Genomic DNA, 23,975 nt, shown 5'->3' with positions numbered 1-23,975 from the left:
ATACATCCACCATGAGCATGCATACCATGTTCATTTGCAGCCTTATTTACTGTGGCCAATATATGAAACCATCTCTATCAATGGATAAATAAAATGTGATATACATACACAGTGGAATGTTATTCAACCATAAAATCGAAAGATTGCCATTTTGTGACCATATGGATGGACCATGAGGGCATTGTGCAATGTGAAATCAGTCAAATGGAGAAAGACAAAAACTGTATAATTTAACTTATATGTGGGATCTAACAAGAAAGAAACAAACAAGAGAAAACCAAAAATCATATTAATAGATACAGGGAATAGACTGATGGTTGCCAGATACAAGAAGTGACCAAAAGACACAAACTTCCAGTTATAAAAATATAAATCCTGGAGAGATAGTGTACAGCATGGTGACAATAGTTAAAAATACTGTATTATATATTTGACTGTTGTTAGGAGAGTAGATCTTAAAAGTTACAATCACAAGTAAAAATGTTGTAACTATGTGTGTGATGGATGTTAACCAGACTTCCTGTGGTGATCGTTTCTAAAAATATACAAATATCAAATCACTATGTGGCACCCTCAAAACTAATATAATGCTATATATCAATTACATCTCAATATAAAAGTAAAATAAAGGTATATATTCATATTGAAACATAACCAAAATATCATAAAATGATTAATTAAAAATATGTGTAAACACTAGTGAAAATTTTCATAAGAAATGATAAGATCATATGTTTGGCAAAAAAAAAAAAAAGTCATTAAATAAGAGGGACCAAATAATCACCATAGACCTCAAACAATCAGAAAGCAAAATGAGGAACACTATAGGAACTCATTGAAGAACCACAAGCAAAAGATACATGCTACTGCTGCTAAGTTGCTTCAGTCGTGTCCGACTCTGTGTGACCCCATAGACGGCAGCCGACCAGGCACCGCCGTCCCTGGGATTCTCCAGGCAAGAACACTGGAGTGGGTTGCCATTTCCTTCTCCAATGTGTGAAAGTGAAAAGTGAAAGTGAAGTCGCTCAGTCGTGTCCGACTAGTAGCGACCCCATGGACTGCAGCCCACCAGGCTCCTCTGTCCATGCGATTTTCTAGGCAAGAGTACTGGAGTGGCTTGCCATTGCCTTCTCCATAGACAAGATGCATAGAATAATTTAAATACCACAAAACTGTTTTATTAATTCAGGAGAGTGTGAAAGAAATATTTTTTGAGTATATATTTACAAAACCATTAGCCCAGGAGTTCTCAACCTCCAGGATCTAGCGCTCGATGACCTGAGGTGGAGTTGATGTAATAATAATCGAAATAAAGTGCACAATAAATGTAATGTGCTTGAATCATCTGGAAACCATCCCCACCCCAACCTTGTCTGCGGAAAAATTGTCTTCCATGAAACCAGTCCCTAGTGCCAAAATGTTTGGGGTCCACTGAATCTGAAGCTTTCTAATTCTCCTACAGTGCACTCTGGCATATTATTAATAGTAAGCCTATTTCTTTATTCATGCAAACTATTAGCTTCACACTACCCCTGTTATAATTTAAACTTTAAAAAGAAGTAGTACAATGGACTGTATGTTTACAAGGTATAAAAGCATCTAGAGTATATCAGTCAGAATTTCCTGAATTGTAAACCAATACAAACTTAGTGGCTCAAAGTAAATTCATTTTATTTAGCCCATAATTCTGTGGCTCAGCTGTGTGACTCTGTTCAGCCGGCTCAGCTGATCGCTGCTGGGTCCTCTCAGGCCTCCACTGCCAGCTGATGAGTCACCTGGCTGTTAAATGTTACAGGATGGCCTCACGCAAATATTCCACAGCTGGTGGCCTGATTTAATAGGGAGTTGTGCTGTGACAACTCATTTCTGCTCTTCGTGTGTCCTTGTCAACCAGTAGGCTAGCCTGGGTTTCTTCCTGTGAAATCCCATGGTAGTCTCAGGATTCCAAATTGCAGCAAGAAAGCACATGCTTATGTACACTTTTCAAGCCTAGATCTGCATTTCAAAATTTGTAATGTCTCAAGGCCAAAACAAGCCTCACCATGAGGTCAGAGTCAAAGGGCAGATGGAAAGACTATACTTATTGGCAGGATCTACACTACATGCTTGCTCAGTCACTTCAGTCGTGTCCAACTCTTTGAGACCCTATGGACTGTAGCCCACCAGGCTCATCTGGCTGTGGGATTCTCCAGGCAAGAATACTGGAATGGGTTGCCATTCCATCCCTCAAGGGGATCTTCGCAATCCAGGAATCCAATCCTGTCTCCTGAGGCTCCTGTACTGCAGGTGGATTCTTTACTGCTTGAGCCACCAGGGAAGCCCAGGATCCACACTATTATAGTGCAATAGCATGGTTTCAACAAGGGGGCAAACTTGTGACCACTTTGCAATCTAACAGAAATGGCAACTTACATAAAACTAAATGTCAGAGTTTAAATATACCTTGTGTATGTATATGTATTTCTATTTATTATGCATATATTTTGTAATATATACATGCACTATTATATACACAAAGCATGTGTTGCATACACATATTTTTCAAGGCATTATTTATTTATTTTCACAGCAATAATTTATAATACTATACAGTTTTCTCTTTTATGATGACTTCATGGACTTTTACTCATTACCCAGAAATCTTCCCATAGTCAGGCTTGCAGAAATCATATTGAATTCTCTATTTCAGGAAAGCCTGGGAAGCTGTGGAGCTAATGTTTTATCATGAGAAAGACCAAAAAAAATGTTAAAAAATGAATTGCAATTTTTTTTTAAAGACTTTGCTGGGAAAACTCTGGTTTAGTGGATCCACTAAAGCATCATAAGGCCTGATGCTGAAGTTGAAACTCCAATACTTTGGCAAAGAACTAACTCCTTGGAAAAGACCCTGATGCTAGGCCTGATGCTAGGCCCTGATGCTAGGCCTGATGCAAAGAACTAACTCCTTGGAAAAGACCCTGATGCTAGGAAAGATTGAAGACAAGAGGAGTAGGGCACAACAGAGGATGAGATGGTTGGATGACATCACCAACTCAATGGACATGAGTTTGAGCAAGCTCTGGGAGTTGGTGATGGACAGGGAAGCCTGGCTTGCTGCAGTCCATGGGTTTGCAGAGTCAGACATGACTGAGCAACTGAACTGAATTGAGTGAATCCACAAAAGATCTAGAATATAAATTTATTTTAGGGTAATAAACATGTGGTAGACTTCCCTGGTAGCTCAGTGGTAAAGAACCCACCTGCCAGATCTCTTGGAAAAGGAAGTGGAAACCCATTCCAATATTCTTGCCTTGGAAATCCCATGGACAGAGGAGTCTGGCCAGCTACAGTCCATGAGGTTCCAAAAGAGTCAGACACAACCTAGCAACTAAACAACAACAACAATAAACCTAGAGACACTCCTATACTGGTACAGGATTACAGGTAGGTAGTTTCCTGTGGCATAATATTTTCCTTTAAACCACTACTACTTTTATAACAAAATGAATTCAATTTCCCACAGTACAAGACTTAAGTACTTTTGTACTACCAAGAAGTTATTAAGTAAAATGTAATAAGTAGTTTAGAATTTTATAGTAACCTCAACAGTCTCTTCCTATTTTAATACTATGACATCCATTTCTTGTAGTAGTGTTATGCCTTTATGTAGTAAAAAATATTCTTGTCCTTCTAAGCATTTTGGCATAACAATAATTAAATATCTTAGAGTTTCTGTGTAGATCAGAGAGTTCTGACATATGGTTACTCTTGAAGGAAGTTCTGTTAAGGTAGGGAACCTTGCATGGAAGACTACACCAGGTATTAGTTTACATAATTCCAGCACTTTCAGTGGTATTAATTGGTTTAAAAACAAGAGATATTTGGCTTAAAATATTTTAAAAAGGTAAAAGCAATCACTGAGTTAAATATATCCCATATTTTTTGTAAGCAGGAAACATAACAGCATTATACAAAATATTTTTGAAACTTGAAAGCAACCAAAATGTCCTTCAGTAGGTGTGTGGTTAAACAAGCTGTGATACATCCAGAAAATATTATACAGAGTGAAGTAAGTCAGAAAAAGAAATATAGATATCGTATACTAATGCATATGTATAGAATCTAGAAAGATGGTACTGATGAATTAATTTTCAGGGAAGCAATGGAGAAGCAGGCGTAGAGAACAGACCTATGGACAAGGGCGGAAGGGAGGTGGGTGAGGGTGAGATGTATGGAGAGTAACATGGAAATTTACAATACCGTATGTAAAATAGATAGCCAATGGGAATTTGCTGTGTGCTCAGGGAGGGGACTCAGGGGTTCTGTGATAGTCTAGAGGGATGGGATGGGGAGGGAGACTAGAGGGAGGTTCAGGAGGGAGGGGACATAGGTGTCCCTATGGCTGATTCTTATTAATGTATGACAGAAAACCACATAATTCTGTAAAACAATTATCCTTCAGTTAAAAAAATAAAGTGGCACAAAAAGAGAAATGAACTACCAAGCCAGGAAAACCCATGAAAGAAATTTAAATACATATTGCCAAGTGAAAGTAGCTAATCCAGAAAGGCTAAATACTATGATTCCAATTATATGATACCTAGAAAGGGAAAAAGAGAAAATGATCAGTGGTTTTCAGTAGGTTGGTGATGCGGAAATGTGGCCTGACAGGGGAAATATAGGGTATTTGGGGCAATAATATATTTCTATGTAATATTGTAATGGCAAAAATTTGTCATTATGCCTCTTTCAAAGTCCACAGAATGTGTGTAGAGTGACCCTAATATAGCTATAAGTTTTAGTTAGTAATATTGTATCAATATTGGTTCATGAAGTGTAACAAACCTACCATACTACCACAAGATGTTAATAATGAGGGAAACTGTGTGTATGTGTATGTACCGGAGAAAAGGGGTATTTTGAAAACTCTTTGTACTCTTTGCTCAATTTCTTGTAAACTTATAACTATTCTAAAATAGTTGTAAACTAAAAATGACCAAAAAGTTTATTTGCTATAAGATAACACACAAAGAATCTAACACAAAAGAAAATTGTAGTCAAGGGAAACTTGACAAGGGGTAGAGATTTTCCTGTTATGCAGGATATAAAACAGCCCCTATTTGTCTTTAGAGGATGCAGAGTCATATTTATTTTTAACTTCAATTAGAAAAGTATCAATCCTGGTAAAATGATTAGAACTTAATACTTCCTTCATCCTAGTACACAAAATATTGTAGCACAGAGATGAAGTTAGTGTTCGAGATCAAAATGCTACTAAATGCTGCTGCTGCTGCTTAGTCGCTTCAGTCGTGTCTGACTCTGTGTGACCCCATAGATGACAGCCCATCAGGCTCCCCCGTCACTGGGATTCTCCAGGCAAGAACACTGGAGTGGGTTGCAATTTCCTTCTCCAATGTGTGAAAGTGAAAAGTGAAAGTGAAGTTGCTCAGTTGTATCAGACTCTTAGCGACCCCATGGACTGCAGCCTACTGGGATCCTCTGTCCATGGGGTTTTCCAGGCAAGAGTTACTAAATGCTACAATGCTACTACTAACATATTCTACCAACAATCCAATTCTACCAGCTAGTAGCATAACAATAATAAACTGACTTAAGCATCTATCTCCAACTTTACTAATAGAACATGATTTGCATAATATTTCTTTTTATGCATATGTCTAAAATTTATCTTTCCAAACTAATGTATAATATTACATTATTACAGGGACTTCTCTGGTGACCCAGTGGTTAAAACTTTATCTTCCATTGCAGGAGGTACAGGTTCTTGGTCTGGGAGCTAAGATTCCTCATGCCGCTTGGCCAAACAAAACTTAAAACAAAAATAATACAGTAACAAGTTCAATAAAGACTTTAAAAATAGTCTATATTTAAAAATCTTAAACCTGCATTATTACATTGTTTCAAATATCCATGAAAAATATTCTAAGTTTAACATTTAGGAAAAATTCCAGAAGAGTTAGCGTTAGCTCATAGGGACTCTAAATGTAAGCATATTCAAACTTTTCAAACAATTATGTATACCTTAACTATGGTTGCTTCAAAAAACATAGCAGCATGTAGTAATGTGAAGAAAAAATGTAATATTAGAGAATATCCCAGTTCTCTCTAAGATATATCATTTAAATGGGATTTCTGTTCTGTAAATTGAATCAAACCATTTACAAAGTAGTGTTTTCATACTCTTATTGATGGATGTGAATGAATTCTTTATCATTGTTGCTATCATAGCAGACTAGAGAAATCTAAACAGATAGATACAATTTTTGCCAAGAACAAGATCAATTTCACTTTTTGGCAGTTTCTAAATTGTATTTGTCAATTGTTAGTGAAATTATGGAGATAGATGATCACTGATCTTGACCTTTCATTACTCCAAGGCCACAGTGTGAAGCAGCAGGTTGCTGCTGTAAAAATTTTTCCGTTGTTTCAATTTACAGGACCTCAGGGTTATTTCTCAAAGCTCAGAATGGGATAACTGTCTGGAAAGGCTTATGGAACTTCCACTCTCACATTTTAGATGTTATAGCTAGCTTCTAGACTTTGGCACATCTTTTAATCTTATCCTACCTATTTATAGCTCAAATTGTTTTAATTATAAAACTATGCAGGCAGATTTGGGGGTATAACTACCCCTGGTATTTTCACACTTATTTATTGAATTTGCTTCATAATAAATTATTTGCTTTGTATCCAATAACTAGGTGTGTCCTTCTTGAAAATATTTTAAGCTTAAATTTTAGTAGGCAAAAATATGGTCAGATGATTGAAATTCCCAAGTCAATAGCTTTTTCTTATGCATATTTATTTAAAATATTAGAAATTGATTTTTAAAATTGAGCAAGTCATGATCCTGAAAAAATTCTGAATACTCACTCAGTCAACCATAGATTAGAAAAATTAATAAACAAATTGTGTGTGTGTGTTCAGTTGTGTCCAACTCTTTGCAACCCCATGGACTATAGCCCACCAGGCTCCTCTGTTCATGGGATTCTCCAGGCAAGAATACTGTAATGGGTCACCATTTTCTCTTCCAAGGGATCTTCCCAACCCAAGGATTGAACCCACATCTCCTGAGTCTCCTGCATAGCAGGCAGACTCTTTACCACTGAGCCCCAGGGAAGCCCCAATAAAACCGTCACTACACACTTAAAGATTTTATACGTGTGGACTTACATTTTAATTTTGGGAGAGACACATCATCACCATTCCCTCTCCCTCTCTACACCACACACACACACACACACACACACACACACATACACACACTCAATGAAATGCTATTTTGAAGAGAAGTGAACTTTTCAGTGAACAATCACTTCCTATGGAAACTGGTGTATCTACAATTCCAGAATCACCCATCCACATTGTGAAGGCAGACAAGCTGGTCTATTGTTTTGAGGTTTAGTGTTTTTGCAAAAGAACCGCGTGCATGCTCAGTTGCTTCAGTCATGTCCAACTCTTTGGGACCCATTGGACTCTATCCTCCCAGGCTTCTCAGTCCATGGGATTCTCTAGGCAGTGGTATTGGACTGGGTTGCCATGACCTTCTCCAGGGGCAAAAGAATGCCGTTTCCTTTCAAATATTTTCCTTTTTATGGAACCATTTAGTTACAACTTGGACTAAGCAATTCTCTTTTTAGAGACTTTCTATTAAAATTCAACTATCTTCATCTGGTATTTTTATTTATTTCCATCCATTTTCATCTTCAAAAGATTTACTATCATACATTTTAATCCGTTCCGTTCCGTTGCTCAGTCGTGTCCGACTCTTTGCGACCCCGTGGACTGTAGCCTACCAGGCTTCTCCGTCCATGGGATTCTCTAGGCAAGAATACTGGAGTGGGTTACTATTTCCTTCTCCAGGGGATCTTCCCAACCCAGGGATCAAACCCGGATCTCCCGCATTGGAGGCAGACGCTTTAACCTCTGAGCCACCAGGGAAGCCCATACATTTTAATAATCACCCCAAAATCAGAGCTCAGTGTCCTGAAAAATATAATATTGGACAATTCTTAATGTAGGAAAGTGCCATGTAGCTATTGCTGCATAACAATTGGTGAGCATTGGAACCACCTTGATTTCCTAAAAGGCTGTTCTGGTAGATAGGCGCTACATCAACCTGCATGCTATGTCACTTCAGTCATGTCTGACTGCTTGCGACCCTATGGGCCTGCCCGGTCCTCGGTCTGTGGGATTCTCCAGGCAAAAAACTGCAGTGGCTTTCCATGCCTTCCTCCAGGGGAATTTCCCAACCCAGGGATGGAACCTGCCCCTGTCTCCTGCACTGGCACGTGGGTTCTTTACCATTAGCCCCACCTGGGAAGCTGTGACAACATAAGGTTGAGATTTAATCTTTCTCATCTAAAGTTTTTTCCATAACTTTATTAATTTTGTACTTTTACTTTTTCTGTTTTAGTTTATATCATTATGTTGCTGACCACACATTAAATCCTAAATGCTATTTATCTTGGGTTTCCAGTATGATAGTAAGTGGGAAAAAAATGAGAGATTTCCTCCAAAACGATGGAAGGGAAAAGAATGATTTTTATTTATAGACTCCAAACTTGGAGTACCTGTAATTCTCTTACTCATTATTAGTCTGAGTTCTTCCATTTTTATATACTGTGAAAGCTAATGAAATTTCTTTTGCTCTTGCCTATGACTACTGTAATCTTGTATGGATAACCATTTGAAGTAAATTCTTTGGTAATAATAATAATAGCAAAGCTATTTTTAAAGATATCATGTCAATGTATGGCAAAACCAATACAATAATATGAAGTTTAAAAAAAAGACTTTTAACACATGGTAAGGAGTTTAATGTTATTCTAAATTACAATAAAGATATTGAAAGATAAAATAAATAAATAAAGATATCATGCGTTTTGCCCACTAAGTTGTAGACTGTTGGAAAGCAAATCTATTTTACTCTGCTTCTTTGTTTCTTTTTGTTTAAATTAGAAATGCTAACCTCACTATCTGACATGTAAGAAAAAGTCAATTAATATTTCAAATGAATGGGAAGACTGATGAAAAATCATTCGTCATCTATAGACTTACATTTAAACTATTGCCCAGGCTTTCTACTTAATTATAATAGTGATTCTTCAGTGAATTTTCACAGCCTAAGAAACCAAAGCACTTCTCCCTCTATAAAAAACTGACTAAAGAAACTGTTAGTTCAACTTATTTTTCATCATGTTTAAACCAACAAACAACTGTGTTTTACTCTTTCCAATTTATGTGCCTAGATTTTACTTACATGTAAATTTCCTTTCTATTTAGATGTTATGTTCTTATTTTTCTCATCTGTGTATAATGCAAAGCAAAATACTTATGCTTTTCATACTTCTGTAATGGCCCATATACACTAAATATATGTTTAAAAATATTCTAAAATGTAGCAAAAGGAAATAGGGACATACAACGACAGAAAGTGGAAAGGTGGATTCTTTGCTTAGAAGGAATTTATATATTTACTGCAATGCCTGAAGACTCTAGCTAACAACCATCACTCAAACTGAACCCAACATGTAATGGCATTTTGCTGCGTTACTTTTTGTATCCAGATTCTTTTGCTCAACCTTAAATGTTCTTTCGTGTTGCAGCATGTAGTGATAGTGTATTCTTTTTATTCTTTACTTTTGAATTTTTTCCTTTCTGAAATAATTATGGACTCACAAGAAGTTTCAAATAGAGTATAGAGTGTCTCCTGTCCCTTAGGTAATTTTTGGGACTGAATATAATACTGATGCTCCAACAAATCAAAGTTATTATGAGATGTTATTCTTTTATTCATGGACTTACATGCAAACATACAAAGATAATATATTGGAAAATTAAATCCAGAAATAAAGTTTAAAAATAACATATGATTAAATAGAGTTTATATTGTGAATCTAAGAAGGTGCCAATATTAGAAAGCCTCTTGATATAACACAATTCCAAATTCCAAAGTTAAGGGGAAATATTCCAAAGATTGTTTCAGTAAATTAAGGAAATTTTTTCTAATATCCTACAAGTTATAATGAAGTTTTCATAAACTTGAAGTAAAAGGAAACAATAAATTTCAAATACATTTTATTAGCTAAAATCATTAGCAAAGATTACACTTACTAGTGAAAAATTACTGGGGTTACTATTAAAGTGCTGGATTTTCACTATCACTTTTGCTGTTTTCTATTTACTAGAGATTCAATTATCTCAATAAACACAGAAATATCAATAAAAGTAAGTTATATGTTTATGGTGAAGCATTTTATATAAGAATAAAAGGAAAGTCACTTTACTATTCAAGATAATACAGCCAGGAAACAGAATACTTAGAAAACACTGCTAAATATGACTTCATAAAAATGAGAAAAATCACACTAAAATAGATAAATAAGTAACTAACAGAAGAAACAATATTAGTACCTAAAGACTCTGATGCTGGGAGGGATTGTGGGCAGGAGGAGATGGGGATGACAGAGAATGAGATGGCTGGATGGCATCACCGACTCTGTGGACATGAGTTTGAGTGAACTCCGGGAGTTGGTGATGGACAGGGAGGCCTGGCGTGCTGTGATTCATGTGGTCGCAAAGAGTCGGACACGACTGAGCGACTGAACTGAACTGAACTGAATACTTAGCATCTGTACAAATTTTCTTGATAATATTCAAAGGCTCTTATACATCAATCAATGGTATTGTTTTTAAATTATGCATTAATAATATTTATATTATTTTCACATGATATTTTGCAACATGACATTAAATTTTGTCATAGTCAAGTAAATGTAAATTGAAAGAACCATGAGATGCCATTTGAAAAATTTCATTATAGCAAAGCCAAATAATTTATAACACACATTGTTGAGGGAGTATGAGAATGCCCAGGACTCTCATATGTTTTTGTTGATGCTCTGTATTTTTTCTACAGGTTTTTTTGTGGGTCCAAAAGTGATGGAAATGGCCAATCTTTAGTAATTTAAAAAATACACATATTCTATCACTCGTGAATTTCATCTCTAGGAATTTATCTTGTACTTGTATTGACCAGGAAGGGCAAATAATAAGTAGTAGTGTTCTATTTTTAATACTGTTACTGCAAATATATTTATGTTACCGAATTTCAACAGACAATTTTTCACACTGAGTATGTTGTATACCATCATTACCCAAAGCACTAGAAACAGTAAAACCAGTGAGAAAAATAAGGATAATTATATATAATTCATTTATTTTTAAAAATTATTTTTAAAAATCCTATCAGAGCTCCCTAGGTGGCTCAGTGGTAAAGAATCTGCCTGTCAATGCAAGGAGACACAGGAGACGTGGGAAGAACAGGAAGATCCCCTGGGTCCGGAAGATCCCCAGGAAGAGGGCATGGTAACCCACTTCAATATTCTTGCCTGGAGAATCCCATGGACAGAAGGCCCTAGTGAGCTACAGTGAATGTGATTGCAAACAGTCGGATACGGTTTAACACACACCTACCATGCAAATCTCCTATCAACATTGAATTGTCCCCTTTCCCAACCCATTACATTACATACATTATTTCACCTGTATTTATCTAGTGGTAGATTATCATGTCAATAACTAACCAGTGCTTCATGAGAGAGACGCTAAACTTAATTATCACACATCTCAAAGGTAAAATAGACAAGACTGAAGATGGTCATTGATCTTTAAATCCTCAGTTCTGTTCAATACACTATTTGTTGTTGTCGTTGTTGTTGAGGAGCTAAGTCCTGTTCTGCTCTATGTGACCATATGGACTACAGCAAACCAGGCTTCTCTGCCCTTCACTATCTCCCAGTGTTGGCTCAAATTAATTTCCATTGACTCGGTGATGCCATCCAACCATCTCATCCTCTGTTGTCCCCTTCTCCTCCTGCCCTCAATCTTTCCCAGCTTCAGGGTCTTTTCCAATAAGTTGACTCTTCACATTGGTGGCCAAAGTATTGGAACTTCAGCTTTACCATTAGTCCTTATAATAAATATTCAGGATTGATTTTCTATAGAATTGACTGATCTGCTTGCTGTACAAGGGACTCTCAGGAGTCTTCTCCAGCACCACAATTCAAAAGCATCAATTCTTCAACTTTTTATGGTCCTCAGTAGACTGTAACTGTGTGATTAGTTCCCTCACATTTACCAAATTATATCATTACATCTTATGTCAGGAATGCAAAAGTACAAAATCAGTTGCATAGGCAAACATAGAATAAGCCCTGTCAAATGGATGAGCTGAAAATTAACATACATTTCACTTAATGTATCTAGATAACTCTATTTAGATGATTTACTTTGCAAACACACTGTATTGTTTATTCTTCTGAACAATGCAAATTATAAACCATATGGTTTGTTAATGTGGCTTGAGAGCATATGAGCTGAACCACTTGTTACTGAAATGTGTATAAATAATCTATTAAACTTTTAAAAAGTTTTAATTGAAAGGGAAAACAGTATATCAGCTTATCTGTTTAGAATGAATTTAAGATATTAAAGGGGAGTCTTTCCTTTGTAATGCTTATAATAATCATTATTAGCTTTGACTTTTACAGAATTATATATTCTATTACTGTTATTATTTCATGACGAAAATATCCAGTTGTAAAATATTTATGGGAGTTCTTTATTTAAATCTGCAATCTTCTTTCAAAAATATTTATTGATATATCCATTTACTCCATGCTGTGCTGTGCTTAGTCACCTAGTCATGTTCAACTCTTTGTGACCCCATGGACTGTAGCCCATCCGGCTCCTCTGTTCATGGGGATTCTCCAGGCAAGAATACTTGAGTGGGTTTCCATGCCCTCCACCAGGGAATCTTCCCAACCCAGGGATTGAACCTAGGTCTCCTGTATAGTAGGTAAATTCTATACCAGCTGAGTCACCATGGAAGCCCATATAAGTTTATTCTAATTTGAATGACTATTTAATGACTATCAAATAATTCTATGAGTATATGTTCTTTATTTATAGAAATGTTTAAAGCATCCTTCATTAAAACAAAGGGCATATGTGTGATTAAGTCCATTTTTAATAGCTTAGTCTTTTTTTTTAAGAAAGATCTCCTTGGAATTACCAGTAATTATCATGCTGTCCCCTGTGGGGTTTCTATTATTCTGAATCTTTGTCCTGTCCAACTGCCTTAATAATTATTGCTGCTAAACACTGTGATCATGCTTCTTGATTTAAGAAAGTATTTTTTTAAATCACAACAGAATATCTAAATTAAAACTATTTATAAAAGGAAAATATTTTCTAAATGTTTCTATTTGTACTCTAAATACCTACATATCTGTATATGAATATAGGTATACATAACTTCATATTTGGAAAGTACCTAAAAATATAAATGTTTAATTATCCAAGGATGTTTGATCTTATTTCTAAGCTTATTTCTAAGATTTTCTAAAATAGATTCAAAGTAATTACATTCCTTAATCAACTTGGTGTCAGATGGATTAAATACACTAAGAATTGGAGAGTTAATAAATATTTAATGGCAAAAAGAATAGCTCTTTTATATACTTTAGAGAAAAAAATTCTGGGCAAAGTATTGGACCAAGAAATTGGCAGTAGCATACTACTTCTTCAACTAAGATATAGTTAAAACAGTTCATGTTTTCCCCAATATACTGGTTAGAAAAACTATTGATCACTTTCTAATTTAATTATCCCAGTAGAAAGCATTAATATTTCCAAACCAACAACAATCTGATGCCGTGAATCTCAGCCTTTTTAATATTATAGTTTCATTATTTTTACTTTGACATTTGCTCTTCAATGTTTATTAACCTTAACAGAATCTCAGGGTTAAATGCAGGTTCATGACTGCTAAAAGATCTATTGCCCAGAATGTGCATTCAATCATCTTTTCTTGCTTCTGATTCAAAGATTAAATAATATTGAGAATACATGTGTATGAGCGAAAGGCAAGAAACCAAAGGATGTAATGCAAAATGTAAGTAACAGTGTCACTCTGTGATCTAGCTAGCTGTTATGAAAAAATCCATATTTACCAGTTTCTTATGCTTCTTTCAGGAGTAATTCTAAATAAATGGCTAGATAGAAATTCTTTCTCTATGCTTATCTAGAATTGCAGTTGTTTTAGTCTCTAAGTCATGCCTGACTCTTTTGCAACCCCAAGGACCGTAGACCACCAGACTCCTATGTCCATGGGATTTCTCAGGCAAGAATACTGGAGTAGGTTGCCATTTCCTTCTCCAGGGGATCTTCCGGACCCAGGGATTGAATTCCTGTCTCCTGCATTGCAGGTGAATTCTCTACTATTGAGCCTTCTGGGAAGGCAAGTGTGCATGCATTTTTACATAAGTGATAAAATAGTCTATCTACATACTCTCCTACACTTAAATCAAAAGTCTGTCCTGAAGATACTGTCATATTAGTACCTATTGCTCTGTAAAGATGTGTTTAGAAATCAGTAGACTCTGCTGACCTTAAGCTCAGTTCAGTTCAGTTCAGTCGCTCAGATGTTTCCGACTCTTTGCGACCCCATGAATCACAGCACACCAGTCAAATGTCTGTGTTATTTTGCACTCTTTAGAATGTGATTAGAGCATCAGTAGATAGGAATTACAATTACATATATGTCAGAATTATAAATTAAATATTCCTTAATCTCTTTACAAACTTGTAACTGGAGAACCGGCTCATTATCCTAAGCATGCTCTTTGATGAAACCAGTTTGCAATGATTCATGGAAGACACAATAACTATAAATGAATGGATTGTAAATAACTTATTTTGTGAGTCTTGTAGCCTTTGAGATGACTGACACACATGGCAATAGAGATTTTCAGAAATGGCTTTGTTGCTGGGTGTATAATCATACTCTAAAATCAAACCCACTTAGATTTTTGGCACAGTGTCTCTCATTTTATCAGAAATTGGTATTACCTGATATGTATGCTTATCTCCCAGGGTTACAACTCATTATCCATACCATAAAATCCTGATTTTTGGTCTGTCTTTTATTGTGTCAGTTCAGTTCAGTTGCACAGTCATGTCCCCTGTGGACTACATGGACTGCAGCACACCAAGTTTCCCTGTCCATCACCAACTCCCAGAGTTTCCTCAAACTCAGGTCCTTCAGGTTGGTGATGCCATCCAACCATCTCTTCCTCTGTCTTCTCCTCTTCTCCTTCTCCTCCCACCTTCACTCATTTCCAGCATCAGGGTTTTGTCAAATGAGTCAGTTCTTCACATCAGGTGGCCAAAGTACTGGAGTTTCAGCTTCAGCATCAGTTCTTATAATGAATATTCAGCAGTGGTTTTCCTTTAGCATTGACTGGTTGGATCTCCTTGCAGTCCAAGGGACTCTCAAGAGTCTTCTCCACCACCACAGTTCAAAAGTATCAATTCTGTGGCGCTCAGCTTTCTTTATAGTCCAACTCTCACATCCATACATGGCTATGGAAAAACCATAGCTTTGACTAGACGGACCTTTGTTGGCAAAGTAATGTCTCTGCTTTTCAACATGCTGTCTATGTTGGTCATAACTTTTCTTCCAAGGAGCAAGTATCTTTTAATTTCATGGCTGCCGTCATCATCTGCAGTGATTTTGGAGCCGCCCCCAAATAAAGTCTGTCACTGTTTCCACTGTTTCCCCATCTATTTATCATGAAGTGATGGGGCCAGATGCCATGATCTCAGTTTTCTGAGTGTTGAACTTTAGGCCAGCTTTTTCACTCTCCTCTATCATTTTCATCAAAAGACTCTTTAGTTCTTCTTCGCTTTCTGCCATAACGGTGGCATCATCTGCATATCTGAGGTTATGGATATCTCTCCCAGTAAGCTTGATTCCAGCCAACATTTCGCTTGATGTACTCTGCATATAAGTTAAAAAATAAGGTGACAATATACAGCCTTGATGTACTTCTTTCCCCTTTTGGAACCAGTGCATTGTTCCATGTCTGGTTCTAACTGTTGCTTTTTAACCTGCATACAGATTTCTTGGAATGTGGGTAAGGTGAACTCTTTGATAATTTTCCACAGTTTGTTGTTATCCACACAGTCAAAGGCTTTGGTGTTATCAATAAAGCAGAAGTAGATGTTTTTCTGGAACTCTCCTGCTTTTTCTATTATCCAAATATTTTATTGTGTAAATTGTTGCAATACATAACCTGTGTTTGGCACAGAATAATGGTCTGAAATTCTGACCCAATTATATACTTATATCCTACATGTTCCATTGGGTCAAATTCAAAAAATCAAATAAACAATACTTTATAACCACATTTCACTCATTTTCTATGCAAAATATCAGTTGCTAAAGACATACTCTATTTCCTTATACTTGCAGTCGCTTTACAAATAGAAAAGGTGACCTGAATTATGTTTTGGCAGGTATTCTTTAAACCTTGAGTGGCCTCCTGAGGGAAACTTGTTCACCATTCCTGTATATTGTGTATGATCTGTCGAAGATGGTGGGAACACTCTTTGAAAGTCCCAGTACCTCAAAATCTGTCATTCATTGCCATCTTCTTCCTAGTAGGTCCCTCTGTCTTAGATGTCTAAGGAATTTGACACCTTAATCCCAGCTGTTCTCTTTATTACAAACTCCTAGTGGTTGACACTCACTTCCTAGTAATGCAGTCTCCAGGTTGTTCCAAACCATTCGCTGGGTGCTTTGGGCACACATCAGCACAGCAGGCATTTGCATTTAGATAATCATCCTTACCTTTCTTAAAAGTACTATGGTCATCCTCAGCGTATACTCTGCTGAAACAAGCCTCCTTCAGGAAATTCAGTTCATTGTATTAATTGTGATTCAACTATTCAGAGGTCCTTATCCTTGAGCCCGTGGAAGGGATCCTGAATGTTTGAACCATGGAGTGGAAGTGGGAAGAGTGTCAGGCCCTTTTCTCCCAGGAGGCTACTTTCTCTACGGTGGTGTTTCTATTCCTGCCTGTGTGACAGCCCCAAAGCAAGGATTTATGGGGAGCTCCCTTTGTCAGAACAAAATAGGTCCTTTTATACCCTCACCCTGTCTAAATGTGCCTTCTGGCATAATATTTGCATGAATAAAAGAGGAAAATCATATGTCTTCTTAGCATAACAAAGATGATATATCCCAAGGTGACTTTCTGCCTTGAGATACAAAGGACAAATAAAACCCAAGCACAAAATCTCTTGAAAACAATAATGCAGAAAAATTTCTGTCCATTCTTCTTTTCATTTAAAAGTATTTTGCATGTTTGGGTGGTTTCTTTTCCTTCATTAACATTTTTAATAAATAGATATAAATACTGAAGCACATTTTCTCCATAACCGTTTTTATCAAAGTTCAGTTCAGTTCAGTCGCTCAGTCATGTCCGACTCTTTGCGACCCCAAGAATCACAGCACACCAGGCCTCGCTGCCCATCACCAACTCCCGGAATTCACTGAAACTCATGTCCATCGAGTCCAAAGTATTGGAGCTTCAGCTTCAACATCAGTCCTTCCAATGAAGACCCAGGACTGATCGCCTTTAGGATGGACTGATTGGATCTCCATGCAGCCCAAGGGACTCTCAAGAGTCTTCTCCAACACCACAGTACAAAGGCATCAATTCTTCGGCGCTCAGCTTTCTTCACAGTCCAACTCTTACATCCATACATGACCACTGGAAAAACCATAGCTTTGACTAGACGGACCTTGTTTGGCAAAGTAATGTCTCTGCTTTTTAATATGCTATCTAGATTGGTCATAACTTTCCTTCCAAGGAGTAAGCGTCTTTTAATTTCATGGCTGCAGTCACAATCTGCAGTGATTTTGGAGCCCCCCAAAAATAAAGTCTGACACTGTTACCACTGGTTCCCCATCTATTTCCCATGAAGTGATGAGACTGGATGCCATGATCTTAGTTTTCTGAATGTTGAGCTTTAAGTCTTTCACTTTCATCAAGAGGCTCTTTAGTTCTTCACTTTCTGCCATAAGAGTGGTGTCATCTGCATATCTGAGGTTATTGATATTTCTCCCGGCAATCTTGATTCCAGCTTGTGCTTCCTCCAGCTCAGCATTTCTCATGATGTACTTTGCATATAAGTTAAATAAGCAGGGTGACAATATATAGCTTTGACATACTCCTTTTCCTATTTGGAACCAGTCGGTTGTTCCATATCTAGTTCTAACTGTTGCTTCCTGACCTGCATTCAAGTTTCTCAAGAGGCAGGTTAGGTGGTCTGGAATTCCCATCTCTTTCAGAATGTTCCACAGTTCATTGTGACCCACACAGTCAAAGGCCTTGGCATAGTCAATAAAGCAGAAATAGATGTTTTTCTGGAACTCTCTTGATTTTTCGGTGATCCAGCGGATGTTTGCAATTTGATCTTCTGGTCTTTTCTAGAACCAGCTTGAACATCTGGAAGTTCATGGTTCACGTATTGTTGAAGCCTGGCTTGGAGAATTTGAAGCATTACTTTACTAGTGTGTAAGATGAGTGCAATTGTATGGCAGTTTGAGCAACCTGTATGCAAGACAGCAAAACAGACACAGATATAAAGAACAGACTTTTGGACTCTGTGGGAAAGGTCAGGGTAGGATGATTTGAGAGAATAGCATTGAAACATTTCTATTACCATATATGAAAAAGATGACCAGTCCAAGTTTGATAAATGAAACAGGGCACTCAAAGCCAGGGCTTTGGGATAATCTAGAGGGATGGGATGGGGAGGGAGGTGGAAGGAAGGTTTGGGACAGGGGAACACATGTTCCTCCCTGGCTGATTCATGTCAATGCATAGCAAAAACCACCACAATATTGTAATTAGCCTCCAATTAAAATAAATACATTTTTAAAAATAGTATTGAATGCATAGACTGTGCTGAAGTCATAGATTAGTGAAGAATCCACACCACAGTTTAATGCATTTTTTCTTTATATACTCTCCTCAGTCCTGTATTCAGGGATACCTAATCTTTGCTATACTTCTAGAGTTTTCAATTCTTCCACTCATTTTTGCCTTTTACACCTCTTTAAATATCTCTTGATATGTTTTTATTAAAGGAGTATTTGGAATGAACAATCATTGTGAAAACATGGGAGAAGCCACTCCAGTACTCTTGCCTAGAAAATCCCATGGATGGAGGAGCCTGGTAGGCTGCAGTCCGTGAGTTGCTAAGGGTCGGACATGACTGAGGGACTTCACTTTCACTTTTCACTTTCACACATTGGAGAAGGAAATGGCAATCCACTCCAGTGTTCTTGCCTAGAGAAACCTGGGGACGGGGGACCCTGGTGGGCTTCTGTCTATGGGGTCACACAGAGTCAGACACGACTGAAGTGACACAGCAGCAGCAGCAGCAGCTATTTTTCAGACATCACATGTGTTTAAAAGCTGGCTATAAATATATCAAATACAATTTTAAAAGAAAGTGATTGTGATGGAATAAGGAGCACAAATTTAAAATTTATGGAAAAATCTTTTGTGGTCTAATTTAAAAATTGAGGCTACTTTGGTGCCTTGAAGCATTTGACTTAATCTTCATGATATTCAACTTATTAACAACTATAATTATTAAAGATTACAATTTTCACTACTCACAATTATTCTAAGAAAAAATATTATGATTCATTTTTCTGTGATGGTTTTTTGATGTTGTAAGCCTGACAGAACTAATTTAGAGTGGAAAACACAAACTGAAATTAAGCAAGAAATGTTCAGTTCAGTTCAGTTCAGTCACTCAGTCGTTGCCGACTCTCCGCGACCCCATGAATCACAGCACGCCAGGCCTCCCTGTCCATCACCAACTCCCGGAGTTCATTCAAACTCATGTCCACAGAGTCAGTGATGCCATCCAGCCATCTCATTCTCTGTCATCCCCATCTCCTCCCGCCCCCAACCTTTCCCAGCATCAGAGTCTTTCCCAGTGAGTCAACTCATCGCATGAGGTGGCCGAAGTATTACAGTTTCAGCTTTAGCATCAGTCCTTCCAATGAACATCCAGGATTGATCTCCTTTAGAATGGACTGGTTGGATCTCCTTGCAGTATAAGGGACTCTCAAGAGTCTTCTCCAACACCACAGTTCAAAAGCATCAATTCTTCAGCGATCAGCTTTCTTCACAGTCCAACTCTCACATCCATACGTGACCACGGGAAAAACCATAGCCTTGACGAGATGGACCTTTGTTGGCAAAGTAATGTCTCTGCTTTTTAATATACTATCAAGGTTGGTCATAACTTTAATACCCATATACCCACTTAGAAGCACAAGTAGAAAAAATAATTCAAACAGAATATTTTCACACTTAAAAAATATATTCTACTTTCAATAAGATACATATAACCTTCATGGTTTACTTTCGAAGTTTGCCAAATGATGATGTAAGCAAACGATTTCTTTCTTATAAAATCTTTTTTCATTACAGTTGTGATATGTCTGTGCTGATACAGAATTATAAGAGTGAAACGTCAAACAAAGTTTTTTTAAAGGAACAAATAGCCTAATTTCTTCTTCCTCTCCTTTATGATTTCTATATGACATGACAATGATTTTAGGTATCTTGAGTTAAATACTATCGGTATTTATATATACAAAAAAAAAAAAATTCTTCCCTCCTAGTTAGGAGATACACAAGCATGATGTATGGGAGGGGTGGGAAGCAGCAGGAAGCAATACAGAAAGGTATAAAACTATACAAATTAAATTATGGTCATGCAGGAAAAAAACAAAAAAAAGAATCAAGGAAGAGTTACAGCCCTGTCTTGTTTTCATTTTGTCTTTCAAGTCTCTGGGGTTTCTCTCTGGATTTCAGGCTGTGAGTTCATTTCTCATTCTTTCCTTCAGCTGGACAATTGTTCACTCCAGGGAGTAAATCCACATGGGGCCAAACCCTGCTGGGTGTAGAAAGAGAATCCCTATAGAGATTTTTTTTTTCCCCAAAAAGTTCTTACTCTACTTTCTGACTAGGGGGACAAAAAAATCTGACAGTTATCCTGACAGTATTTTAACAGAAAAATATTTGAAATATTTGGCTTATATTGCTTGGGAAAATGCCACTAAAAGGAAAAATAATTAGAAGTGATACTTCTTCAATCTCTGTTTAAGCACGGAGATTTGACTTTTTTTTTGCTAATTGTTAGAATCATCTACAATGTCTCTGAGATTGAGTGTAAATTTAACCTCTGGATGAAGGTAAGAAAAATTCCTGGGAGATAGAGCATAACTTAAAAATCTTAACTTTGGACCAAAACTACGCCTATATACCCAAGAAATTCAGAAATGTAGCAGCAAAAAGTAATGAGTTTGGGGGAGAATTGATACATGTGTATGTATGACTGAATCCCTTCACTGTTCACCTGAAACTATCACAAGATTGTTAGTCAGCTATACTTGAATATAAAAATAAAAACTTTAAAAAACTCTATTGAAAAATACACTGAGATACAACTTCACACCCATTAAAATGGATATACTAAAAATATAAACTTCCTGTTTCATCTCAGAGATAAAGAGAGCAATAAACAACATTGAACTCACTCTTATTAAAATATTCTTCTCAAACTTCAAAAAATAAATATTTTATAAACATATCTATATAATTTTATGCTATATTCAATTATTTAGATTCATTCAGTTCAGTTCAGTCGCTCAGTCGTGTCCGACTCTCTGCGACCCCATGAATCACAGCACGCCAGGCCTCCCTGTCCATCACCAACTCCCGGAGTTCACTCAAACTCATGTCCACAGAGTCGGTGATGCCATCCAGCCATCTCATTCTTTGTCGTCCCCTTCTCCTCCCGCCCCCAACCTTTCCCAGCATCAGAGTCTTTTCCAGTGAGTCAACTCGTCGCATGAGGTGGCCAAAGTATTGCAGTTATGGTGTTATAAATGTATACAGGCTCTTTAGAAATATTTGTAACTAATAATTTACATTTTGTGCCTTGATAGTTTTTATATGACCCCAATCTCTGAATGTGGAACTTATATGCAACTGAGATCCTGTTTCTCGCTACATATTCTCAGTTCAGTTCAGTTCAGTTCAGTCGCTCAGTGGTGTCTGACTCTTTGCAACCCCATGAATCACAGCACGCCAGGCCTCCCTGTCCATCACCAACTCCCAGAGTTCACTCAAACTCATGTCCATCTAGTCAGTGATGCCATCCAGCCATCTCATTCTCTGTCGTCCCCTTCTCCTCCTGCCCCCAATCCTTACAGCATCAGAGTCTTTTCCAGTGAGTCAACTCGTCGCATGAGGTGGCCAAAGTATTGGAGTTTCAGCTTTAACATCAGTCCTTCCAATGAACACCCGGGATTGATCTCCTTTAGAAATTGTTATCTCCACCGAGAGCTAGTTTTCAGATAGATATATTCTCTTTGTGGATCATTTTTTAGGATGAATTTATATCTAATCCATCCTTGTTTAAAGTTTAGACCATTGTGATCCATATTCATATAGCAACCTTTATTCGAACCTCAACCTTGGATAAGTGTTATCACTTTTTCTCCAATTACACATTCAAAATAGAAGTTAAGATGACTAGGGTTCAGTGGATATTTCAAATGTAAAATCAAAGTCAGAAATGTGTCCTGTCTCAGCATTCATAATCATAACTTGTTTTTGGCTTCTGAGAATATTTATTTTTTGAGAGGGCAGGTTTTTTTCTGTCTCCATCTCCTTCTCTGTCATCTACCTGTTACAAATTCATAATATTTAGTGATGATATTTCTGATAAAACTGTGTGCCATTCTGTAGGACACAATTTCCTCCATGTTTACTATCATTTGTGGCAATCAATTCAGATTCTGACAATAGATTCAGATAGTAATTCATCTTTTGACTTATGTAAATACGCTTGGGGACACATGCATTAGTATAAATCAGTACTAAAAAGAAAATATTTTAAATATACCCACCTTTTCTTCTTCTGTATTATTGCTGAACTTAGATAACCACATGCTCATTTTTGTTTCCAAGAGAGTTGAATGAAACTCTTTGAATATAGTTTTAAAGGTGTAACTGTTCCCTGCTTTGAGAAATTCCATGAGCAATTTTGCCTATCCTGGGAAAAGGCAATCTTGAAACTGACATCACTCATAAACTCAGGTAGACTATAACAGAAAGCTAAATCAATTATACTTCTAACTTATATTTCAAATCTTCTTTGTTTATGGCCACAGAGATAGTACTATAATTAGTGTCAGAGTTTTCATACAGGGCTACTTGTTATTAACTAGTCAACAGAATCATTTGCATCAGTCAATGGAAAAATAGCAGTTACTATTTTCAGTCACACTGGTATCAAGGTTTATACATCCCTAAGTTATGGCCACCCACTTCCCTGGTGCTCTGCCAATGCAAGAGAGGTAGGTTCAATCCCTGGGTTGGGAAGATCACCCTGGAGAAGGAACTGGCTACCCACTCTAGTATTCTTGCTTGGGAAATCCCATGGACAGTGGAGCCTGGTAGGCTATAGTCCATGGGGTCACCAAAAGAGTCAGACACGACTAAACAACAACAAAGTTGTAGTAAAGAAACAAACCTAAAGAGTCTGCCTCCAATCCTATGCTTATACTGATATGAAGAAGTCTTGGAAAATCAAAGATAATTTCTTTGTGAAAATTAAAACGTACCTTGGTTTCTTTGGGTTTGGCTAGTGGCTCAAACAGTAAAGAATCTGCCTTTCTAAATTCCATATATATGCGTTAGTATATTGTATTGGTGTTTTTGCAAATGATAACCCTGTATACGAGACAGCAAAAAAGACACAGATGTATAGAACAGTCTTTGGGACTCTGTGGGAGAGGGTGAGGGTGGGATGGTTTGGGAGAATGGCATTGAAACATGTATATTATCATATGTGAAATGAATCGCCAGTTCAGGGTCGATATATGTTACAGGATGCTTGGGGCTGGTATGCGGGGATGACCCAGAGGGAGGATAAGGGGAAGAGGGAGGTGGGAAGGGGGTTTGGGAGGGGGAACTCATGTACACCCGGGGCAGAGTCATGTCAATGTATGGCAAAACCAACCA

This window comes from Moschus berezovskii, chromosome 13, assembly GCF_049115385.1.
Source record: "Moschus berezovskii isolate FMDL1 chromosome 13, NW_MosBer_1.0, whole genome shotgun sequence".
NCBI lineage: Eukaryota > Metazoa > Chordata > Mammalia > Artiodactyla > Moschidae > Moschus > Moschus berezovskii.
Note: the sequence above shows the minus strand (reverse complement) of the source record.